Here is an 11,427-nt window from a genome sequence, read left to right as displayed (position 1 = left end):
GGGAAACGGGTCAGCCCGAGGCTCCCGGGGAGCAGATTGGTTTTGTTAAGTGAGGACGCCTTTCAAGTTTTTCTCTGTCTCCACCTGCTGGAAGGGAGGCATAACCCATGGTCTGGACTGATCCGGGTACGTACAGGGAACTAGGGATTAAGCCAGGAGAGGGGGCAGGTGGCCGGTCTGTGGCTTGAACTGGAATGAGGGGGAAAGAGGACGGCTCCTGTACTGAACCTCCCCCCAGAATGAATGCTTACTGCTTAAAGGTTGGTGAAACCAGGCAGGGGCGGCTAGAATTAGATTATAATCCTTCATCTCTTAATTAATCTTTCATTATCTGAAGCAAACATTGCATGGTGGTCTAAACAGCCTTCACTGCTATTTTTGTTGTTGTTTGTAGGAAATGGTTTTATGAAATGTGGCATTCTGTTAACCTTTCATGACAGTTATCCCCGGTTCTTGAAAGGTGGGCTTTGCTTTCTGTTTACTGGAGCTAATGCCTCGTTCCTTCAGACGTGGGGTGAGAGAATCACAGAGCCGGGCTGAGCTTCATTAACCAAAATGATCTACTCCCCCCCTGAGGAGGGCCTCGCCGGGAACCTCAGAAGAGAGCCCAGGATTTATTCCCAGTTCAGTTTCAGACGTTTGTTCTGCTTCCCTTGTCAGCCCTGCTGGCTAATAAGGACTCTCTCAGTTTAGAATAATGTTTACAAGGGGTGTGGATGTGGGATGGGGTCGTTAAATTTCACACACTTGTGTTTCTGGGCTGGGAATAATAGTACAGATCACAAAACTGGAAAGGACATTTTATATAGGAAATATTACTGTCTGGGCTTTTACTTTATTAAATTCCATTTGTAGCTTCATTTTGTAAATAGCTCTGCGTTCTAGAGTTGATTTCATAAACCATTCCAGTTTGTTATGGTGAGGGACAAAAAAAAAGCCCAGGTTTGTTGTTTATTTGGCATTTTATAGCTTTACACTTTGATCATGCACTTTTTCATTTTGATTTTATGCCGGTTGGCACTTCCATACCAGTTTCCTCCTGTGTGCCGTGCACATTTTTAGGTGGATCTGTATTGCAGAGTCCTTGGAAATGAAACCCAGCTTTTCGTTTTTATCATCTCGGTGGAAATGGATTTCTCGGTTCAGGCTTTGCTCTCCCATTCACAGGACCAATGACACCTGAGAGTCGTCCCCCCTTTTTTCTCTCTAATTGAACACTGTACAGCAGTGCTGTCTTTAGGTTTTCAGACATTATCATGTATGCATTGTGTGTTCATTTCTTTTGAAAGTAGGATTGAGATTTTTTTTCCGGATGGGGAGGGGGTAGTATTTTAATTCAGTGGCCTGACACTGAATTTACTACCATTTATTTTAATGTACATTGATCTTTTTATTTTTAATTTCTTATCCAATTCAGAAGCGTGAGTGTTGTGAGGGCGGGGATTAAATAACGGGCTTGGTTTCATATAATTTGCACTTATTAGATGCAGACCCCTCTTGAAACATTTTGCTGTATTTTCCTATGGCTGTTTGAACTCAAAAGCATTTCTAACAGGAGCAAGCAAAAAAAAAAATCAATTTTTAAAATGTCAAGTGGTATTAGATTTTCACAGGCAGCGACGGGGAGAGAGAGAAGCCGCTGTGAATCTGGGGCCAGAAACGCTGGTACGTCCATACATGTCTTCAGCATCCCCACTAATGGGCACAGTACAGCTCTGTGCGAGCAGCCTGATAAGAGAGAGGACCTCAGCTGACCCTGCAAAAATGAATAATTCAAACCAGATTTAATATCTCTGAGAAATGTTCTTTTCTGTCTCCCTTCCAAGAAAGCATCAGAATCAGACCGCAGATTGGCTTGGTTTCTGCACAGCATTGCTGCATGGTTTTCTTGTCTTTATAGTGATATCCACAGTCACTTCCCCAGCTTAGAGTCTGATTGAATGCCGAGCAAGGCACAGAAAACTGTAGGTCGGATTTAGCAGTGATTTTCCCCTCCCCCCCTGGTCCATAATCTGTGTTCGTGGGGAAATCATCTTGATATGTTTGTGCTTGAAAGAGAGAAATGTAATTATTATAATAGACCATGGCTGTTTGTTGCCAATATTGTTTGTTTTTTGCCTCTAAACGTGATTCTTTCATAATGTAGATAAGCAAAGCATTACCCATCAAGGGGGTCATTGCAAACTGAGGAATGTCCTTCTGTGGTTTCTTTACAAACGGAAGAGCAGTCAAATAACATCAGGGAAGGCTTAAACCAGGCTGCCTGGTGGTTTATGCTATTTCACATGGTTGGGGGGGAAAGATTCCCTCCTTCCAGTGTATACGTGCCCAGAGTTGGGCATAGGGTGACGTGGGCACTGCCTCTGCTCCCAGAGCGTTGTCAGTGCTGCTGCTGCCGCCCGGGCCCGCCAGCCTTTTCATCCGTTCTTTCAGGGGCCACAGCAGGACGGCCGGCGCCTGCACGCTGACTCTGCCCCGAGCATGGGCTTCCCTGATGATGGTACCACCCGTGCCGGAGCAGGGGTCGCAGGCGCCGGCCACACGAGCCCTGGAAGACGGAAAGAAAAGGGTCAGCGGGGCCGGAGGTGAGGGCCCTTGTGCCGGGCGAGACCAAGGGGAGAAGGAAAGGTCTGGGCAGGGGCCCTGAACTGTTTGATTTCTGGGGGTAACGAGGGTATTCGCCTCTCCCCGACATGCTTCAATGACTTGTAGGGGAGGGGGAAATCCTGTGTGTGTGTTCCCCCCCCCCCCCATGCTCTGTTTCCTTGAGGGTGGAGATTCCCCTTCCCTCATGATTTCTCGGGGGGGGGGGGGGGAAGGAGAGAACTGCCTATAACCCCCCATGAGTTCCCCATTCCTATAGGGACCTGAATGCATAGATCCTTCCAGCAATGCATGGGTGACTAATGGACTCTAATCTTTAAAAGCTTATTTCAGTAACTCTGTTCATTTATAAGCTGCCCCCAGCCTGTGTGTCATGTATAAAAGTAATGTATAACTTGCTGGGAAAAGTCTCTTCCTTTCTCTTACAGTCGGTGAGCAGTTTTAACCTTGGCAACCAGTCGGAAACAATTTTCCAAGTAGCTGCCCTGCAATAGCTTCCTTTCCTCACAGAGCAGGAGTGAGAAAGCACCTGTTTTTCCCTTTCTCTTGGTTCAGGCTACAGCATTACATTCCTTGTAATTACTTAGCAGTGCTAGGTGGCTCTTTGCCCTCATACAGCACTTGCACTATTTAATTGGCTAACGTGAACTAAGGGGTAAAAGTTATTGGTGCTGTCAGAATTAGCAGAAAAACAAAAAATTAAGCCTTCATGGGGTGAAAACTGAATTCTGATACTTTTTGAAGAAATCAGGGGACAAAAGGTTTGCATAAACTATAAAGGATTCTTATCTCATACTTACTGGTTTCTTTTTTTGTGAAAAAGATGTGACTGCACCCAAAATGAAGGTTATGCGTGCTTCCTTATCATTTGCATTCCAATTGTATTATTAACTACATTGATCCTTAAATTAATGTTGAGATTTTATTTTTGTGTGTAAATATAAGCAAAAGGAAACCATGTTCTGGCCGATTTGTATGCTAAAGAGTGTAGAATGTGTAAGATAAGTGTATCATGGAGATGTAAATATAACTTTGCTTTCAGGTTTTCATGGGATGTTGGTGTAATATATTGCTCTGTTCACACGTGTGAGAGAAAAACTCTAGTAACAAATTATACTAAAGTTTACCTGAAGTAATTAACTCTTTACCATAATATGGAAAGCAGAACCAAAATGTTTGAATGTTAATTTCCTGCAATATTGTATGTTGGAGGGTAAAACTAAATGTGCATCCTAAAATCATTTGTTAATATATTCATAAATAAATTTTTATATTGTACCTTTGTGCGTTCCTTTCTTGTTCTGTCCAGCAATTGGAAAGAGACTGTGACACCTCTGAATTTTCTTTTAGATTCTGTGTAGACATTCTTCAATTCATTAAAGAAACGGTTACTTTCCTCTTCATCCAGCTAGACCAGTCCAGATTCTTGGGTTATGCCAACCAGCAGATGGAGACGCAGACTGACAGGCTTGCTGCTGCTACTCTTCCTAGGCTCCGTGCAGAGCTCAGCGTGGCAGTATCCTCTCTCTCCAACACATAGTCTGCTCTGAGCTGAGACAGGTGAAGGGGAAATTTGGGAGCTTGGAGGACAGCTTCTGAGGTGAAAGTCTACAACTCCCACCATTGGTTGAGCAGTGCCCTTGACCCAAGGGGCTTCTAGAGTTGGTGTTAAGGTTAACTGTTAAACAGTTAATTTCCCTTGCCTCGTATTGCTCTCTTCCCCTCCCTTCCTTCCTTCTTCCTTCAAGGATGACTTCTGAAGAAAAATAAGAGGCAGTGAGCAGTTTTTCTTTGCTGTCTTTGGTGTTACTTTGTGAGAGCCATAAAAGTTTTAAAAAGGCCAGAGATCCTGAAAGGTACTATCCTTTGACTAATCCAGGGTAAGTGGCTCAGAATTTTTTTGCTGTGGTCTGGGACCATTTTGTAGTTTTGTGGTGGCAGTGATGGTGGCACCATCTGATTGCAGAAAGAAGAATGCACTGTGTAGGTGCTGTGGTTTGTGGAGCCAGCAGTGTGTCGCATGTGTTCTGAGGAGAAGCAAACTGGGCAGCTGAAGCAGGTTTCTCTCCTGGGAGGTCCACTTTGATGGGACATTCGGTCCAGCTGGTTCCCACCAGCATGCTTGCTGCTGTGGCAGGAATAGCAGCCATTTTGGAGGTGTAGCTGGCAAGACACTGAGCTGGATCCACCTTGCCCGATTCCTGTAGTGCAGGAGATGGCTGTGAATTTCCTCAGAGCTGTACAAGCAGCATCTTTAAAGGGCCGATATTCTCCATATTCGAAATTGTTTCCTTTTCTTCTTGGGCTGCAATTTCAGCTGAACTTTTAAAATGCTTGCATCAAGCATTTTGTTTGGGGCACAACTCTGCTCCTGGGCCCTCTTCAGTAGTTCCATCCTCTCAAGATATTGATTCTGGGGGCACAGGGCAAAATAGAGCAAGAAGGGGGAGGAAGGGAGGGAGGGGATGAAAAATCCACCAAATCAGATACTTGGACCTTAGGGACTTGAAAGGCAGGCAGTGACGACAAGGTAGAGCTGGAAGAGGATCAGTGTTCCCCTGGGGAGCATGCATGTTCTTCTATGGACTGTTCCATGGGGCTAAATTCTCATTCCTTGCGAGTACTTAATATTGTGAAGGAAAATGGTCAGGAAGGTCCAGAGGCTTTGGAGGACCCTATTATGGCGAATCTGTGCAAACCCTCCAAGTCCTTCCCATTACACTGGTCAGTCAAGGATCTCATTGAGCTAGAATGGGAATCACCAGAGGCTAATTTTTTAAGGTGGACAGGTGCTGGCAAAAATATATTCCTTAGTTTTCCAGAAGAAAGTTTCTAAAGGTGGATGATCTGGTGTGCTCAGTAACCAAACGAAACCACTCGTCCCCTGAAAGGGGGGGTGCAGCCCTCAAAAACAGGACAGGAAAATAAAATTTGTGCTTAAGTAAGCATTTGAGGCTTCTAGTATGACTCTGCAGGTGGCTGTATGAGGAAGTATTATAGCAAGGGCATGGATGCGCTTGTTACACATATTCAGCAAAAGTGTTGGGATAGTTCCAAGTCTGTACTCGAAGAGGTGACTCAGAACAGGGGGTAGCCATTTTGGTGGTTGCCTCCTTTTACATTTTCATTCTTTGGTGAGGAGAATGGGCTTCATTGTAGCAGCAAAGCATTTATTGTGGTTTCATAATTGTTTGTGGATACAATTTCTAAGAGTAATCCGAATAAGCTCTCCTTTAAAGAGAAACATTTTTGATAAGGATCTCAAGAAGTTGCCTAGAGCTTAAAGTGTCGGCCTTCCAGAGGGTAAGCCAAAAGGTCCTTTGTATCAGTCTTGGTTTCGAGACTACAGGAAGAGCAGACAGGGATGGTATTCTGGAAGTCAGAGAATGAGACCCTTTAATAGATTCTAGTCTTTTCTATGTTCCAAGAGGTGGAAAATAGGGTAGTTTAGGAAGTCCTGGTACCTTCCGGAGCTCCCAATGAAGGTTTCTAGTCCCATTCTCCAGTAAAGAGAATAGGTAGTCTTGTTGACAGATTTCTTTTAGAGATGGGTCCAGATCACTTCAGACCAATGGGTTCTGGAGATCATTTGCAACAGCTATGCCTTGGGAGTTTTCCTATCCTATAACAGACACGTTTATGGCTTCCTCTTATTCTTCCACTTGAAAGAGAGAAATGGTTCCAGAAACCTTAGATCATCTTAAAATAGGCACAGTGTCCTCGTTCCACAGGTTCATTGGATCATGGTGGTTTAATTTACTTTGTAGTTCCCAAAAAAGGGGGGGTCTTTTCAGCCTATTTTAGAACTGAAGAAGGTTAACAAAGCTTTAAAGGTACCTCATTTCAGAATGGAGACTTCGAAGTTGGTGATTCTAGCAGTAAGGCAAGGGGACTTTCTAGTGGCATTGGACCTGAAAGAAGTATATCTTCATATTCCCATAAGGAAAAAGCATAAAAAATATTTGTGGTTTGCTGTGCTAGATAGTCATTTTTGTTTCAAGTGTTGCAATTCAGCCTGTGCTCCAAGGCTTTCTCTAAGATGAGGGTGGTGGCAGCAGTATACTTATATCAAGAGGGGAGTTCTAGTTCATCCTTGTCTGGATGATTGGTTGATTTGTGTAAAATTAGCACAGGAGAGCGAGGCAGCTACAGCCAGAGTAGTTTACCTACTACAAGAACTGGGATGGGTGCGAAGAACAGATTATAGATTTAGTCCCTGGTGTATCTGAGGATTCATTTTGACATGAAGGATCGTGTACAGTTATCTGTACAGCGGATCCAGAAACTACAGAGTCAAGCATGAACTCTCAATATCTGCTGGGAGGCTGACGGTGTAGCATTATCTTCAGCTGTTGGACTTCCACAGCAGCAGTGTTGGACTTGGTTCCTTGGGCGAGAGCATACCTTAGGATCTTGCAAAGGTTGTGTTGTCCAGAAGCAATTCTCATCCTCAAGATTACTCAAGTCATCGATTGGTTCCAGAACAGGCCAACATCATTCTAAATTGGTGGCCTACAACCGAGAACTTGGAGAAGGGAATGGATCTGTAGTCCACCTCCTAGATAAGTCACATCTGAGATCAGTCTACTAGATTGGGGCGCTCATTGTAAGTGGTTTAGGGAACTTGGATGTTGGAGGAGGGTCAATGGTCCATCAATCACTTGGAAACCAGACAAGATTGGCACAGCTCCACATTGCGTCTCTCCCCAGAGACAAGCAGTCAAAGTTTTATTAATGCAATGTGAGTGGTGTATATGAAGCACCCAAGGGTGCAGGACCAAGAGTGCTCAAGTGTTGGCAGAAGCAACTCCTCTCTTGGAATGGGCAGAGAAGCATGTGTGTCCTCAACTTTGCACATAGTAGGAATGGAGAATGTGCAAGCAGAATTTTTTGAGTCGCAACACATTAGATCCCTAAGGAGGGTGTCTGTCACAAAGGACATTAATTCAGATAGTATACTGGTGGGGACAGCTAATGATGGATTTGATAGCATCCAGCAAGAGCGTAAAGGTAGAAAGGGTTTTTCAGCAGAAGGAAAAAGAGGGGCTCTGAGGATTTGGATGCATTGGTTTGAACCTGGCTTCTTTTGAGGGCCTGTTGTATGTGTTCTCTCTGTGGTCCTTGGTGAGCCAAGCATTTAGAAGATATCCTAGCATTAAGATCTTGTGATTTTGGTGGTTCCCAACTGTATACAATTATTTTAGAGAGTATTTTAGTTTTCCGGAAGACTTTTTGATGCACAGGTGGGGTTAATAGTGTGGAACAAAGCAATCACCAATCAATAAACTCATAAATGTGGATCAATATATATTGCACAGCTTAGACATGATACTGCTGCATACTGTTTTTCTTTTTTTTTTCTTCCTCTAGTTTGCTCAGTAAAAAAAATCTCAGATAAGAACAAGAGACATCTCTTTTTTCTAACTGATAATGTTAGTGAAGGCCAGTGCTTAGTCAGGCACAGGATATTTCTATCAAGCCATAGCCATATACATCTTGTTAAAGCTGTGAGTTCTAATTAAACCAACTGGCTTTGCAAAGCTTGAACTAGAACCAGAAAATTAGAATATAAATAAATAATTGATGTCGCGTGCCACATGTATAATTATCTTTCTGTTAGGGATAAGTTATAGGTATACTCCTGGTGCAGAGAGCTCGTAGTATTCCCCAAACATGTACAATCTCTGGCAACCAGCATGGCTGACCTTGAAGCTATATGATGAGATCATCGGACATAGAACTCCGCTGCCTCCATTTTGTGAGCCTCATTGGTACTTAATAGCTGGTAAAAAGTCACCAGAAAGGAGAGCATTAGCTGGGACCTGCCACCAAGTGATGTGTTATTCTCTAGCATCAAGGATTCATCTTCAAGGCTGTATATCCAGTAAAGGGTCATTGGTACTGGTGATTTGATCATTAGAAATAGAGATAGCTGGGTGGTTGGCAATGGTGAGGAATTAGCAAAGGTGCTTACCTGTAACACAAGTAGATGACAGCCACAAATGGATGATATCTGATTGTGCTGATACAGAAAAAAATAGTCGAGTTCAGAAAACCAGAGTCTTCCTGAGCATGTGCAGGAGTTTCTATTCTGCCACTGCACAAGTCATTTCCATCATAAACTACCCACACAACTCAGAATGGAACCTTCAACCCAGACTTTCAAGAAGACCCTGAAAACAGGGCTATTCCAGAAAGCCTACCAGCCAGCGGGCTAACGGCACCTCCCAATCACTATGAACCCACACGACCCCACATTCATGGCTAACACACTCCTTTCTTTCTGCCTACTTGCAGCACACCTGAGCCAAACCCCCCAAAGATGTCACCCCTCCCTACCCCACCCCCCTGGTCCTCCACCTAATTTTAGTTCTGAGACCTACTCAATTGTTTAAGTTGACAATTTTGTTAGTTGCCCTTTGAAGAAGATTGACACCCCTGTCTCATCAACTCATGTGTTCTTAGTTAATTTGGCAATTTTGTTTGATATACAAAGTTACTCTGTTACTATGTAAAGAATAAGACACCATTGTCATAGTTATTTCATGTGTTGCACTGTAAACTGATGTGATATGCCAGATTGAATGTTGGTATATAAAAACAAATAAATCATTTCATAAGCTAAGCTTCAACTAAGGGGAGAAGGGTGGGAGCATGTGGCTGATTTGTTCTGCAGTCCATGGAGAACATCTATTACAGGTAAGCAATTCTGCATTCTCTACGGACAAGCAGGAACAAAAGAAGCCACACAAATGAAGACTCCCAAGCTAAGGATTGCATAGAACAATCTTGTTTATAGTTTGTAATTGCACGCCCTCTTACATGAGGATAGAGGGACGTTAATAATTTTTATTGTAATGTTTTGTAGAACTGCTTGGCCAAATTTACTATCAATCTGAGAATCTTGATCTAAACTTATGTTTTGTGGATATATGTATGGCTGTCCAAGTGGTAGCTTTGCACATGTCCTCAATGGAAGCATGACACAAATGGGCTATGGAAGCTGCAGTGGCTCTTATTTGATGAGCTTTAACTTTCTGAGGAAGTTGAAACTCTGCTTTAGAGAGAAAATAGGAAATGCAATGTGAAAGCCAGGCTTTATAGCATTTGCTTTTTTGCTGGATCATATGTGAGAAACAACTGAGTAGACATTTAAAATAGATTTTGTTCTATCCAAATAGAACACTTCTCCAGCTGAACAAGCTCTACATTCTCTAGACTGCAGAAGAATGAGGTTTTGGAAAGAAATCAGAGCCAATCTTATAGTTCTTCCAATGAATCTGAGAAACTATCTTGGGTACTAACCTGGGATGAGTTCTCAAAATAATCTTGTTGGAAAAAACTTGAGGATATGGTGGATAAGTCACCAAAGTGTGAAGTTCACTTACTCTGCATACTGTTATTACTATAAGAAACAAAACCAGGGCTTCCAGCATGGACTCTAGCTGAGAGGTCATATTTTAGAAGAGCTCCGTTGCAGCTTACCTTTTATCTGCAATTTTAGAGGCAGAGGGATTGTTTTTGGAGTGACTGCTTAGTGGCATTGAGGCTCTCCTATTTTGGGTGCAGCTTTTTACCAGTTTGCTGGAATAACTTCCTGACAGCTGTGTTATGTTAACAAAAATCCCATAGGCACTGAGCAGAGGAACACGATACTTGAAGCTAAGATAACATCCTCAATGAGCCTTCCAGTGCCTTGTTCTCCCAAATTCCCTGTGGTTGAGCATGCAGCCCCCAGCTCTCCTGTGGCTCCTACACACCACAACAAAGTTGTCACTTGGGACAGTCACCAGCTGGAGAGCCATTGACAAAGCAAGCCTGAAGCTGTCTTTCCACTTCACCATCATGGCCAGGCAAGAGGGAGAGCATTCGGGCACTGCTATTCTAAGCTACACGACCTGCACCTTCTTGCCTGCTCCACCACCCAGATGGGTTCCAGAAATAACATATATAGACTGAAGTTTTGAAATCTATGGGCATTATTTTCCTACACAGTAAAAGCAGGTGCAAACATCGATGGGTACTTTTGTACTTCTGACAATTTTTGAAGAGGGACAAGTAATTTTTTCCTTCAAAATCTGGTGCAAGGTTGCAGATAAAAGCAAGGCAGGTAGTTTGAAAACTGCACCCATACTTATGAACTGTTGCATGCTGCTTTGTGGATATAGTTTTATCCTATTCTAGAAGAGGAAAATTAGTTATTTCTTTATCCTCCTGCTATTCTTGTTTGACTGTTGTGGTACTCGTGCACACCTTGTTGGGCACTGAAGGCAGCAGATAGGCTGAATTGATAATTTGTGTGCTGGCACATAATGTAGTAATCAATAGGCAATTTAAATTGCATGCACGCTCCTTAGGAGAGATTCCTAGCCAGAGGTTATCCCATACCCTGCATAAAAAGAGCATACACTAGAGCCAAATTTGCCCACAGAGAGTGGCTATTCCTACCAAAGAGAAATTGATGAAGATATCCTCACTTGCATATTACCTTTTTCCTCGATGTCATCTAAAATGAAGAACATTATTGCTAATAATTGGCATATCCTGCAGCTTCATCCTGAGTTTCAGCGAGCCCCACGGTTTACATACAGCGGTGGGTCTCCTTGCAGGACCAGTTAGTTCTTTCAGATTCCACCATCCATCCATCCATTACCATCATAGGATCACACAAAGCCTGTGGTTCCTGCTCAGTTTGTAACAGAATGATAGAAACTTCTGCTATTTTCTTTTCGAGAATTAATTTCACTCTTGTGAGACTTTAACCTCATACAGACTGTACATCTGTTGGAGTGATCTACTTGATACAGGGCCCTTGCAACCTTT

The sequence above is a fragment of the Rhinatrema bivittatum genome, chromosome 3 (genome assembly GCF_901001135.1).
Source record: "Rhinatrema bivittatum chromosome 3, aRhiBiv1.1, whole genome shotgun sequence".
NCBI lineage: Eukaryota > Metazoa > Chordata > Amphibia > Gymnophiona > Rhinatrematidae > Rhinatrema > Rhinatrema bivittatum.
The sequence above is the reverse complement of the archived record's forward strand: the minus strand, read 5'-3'. Positions refer to the sequence as shown.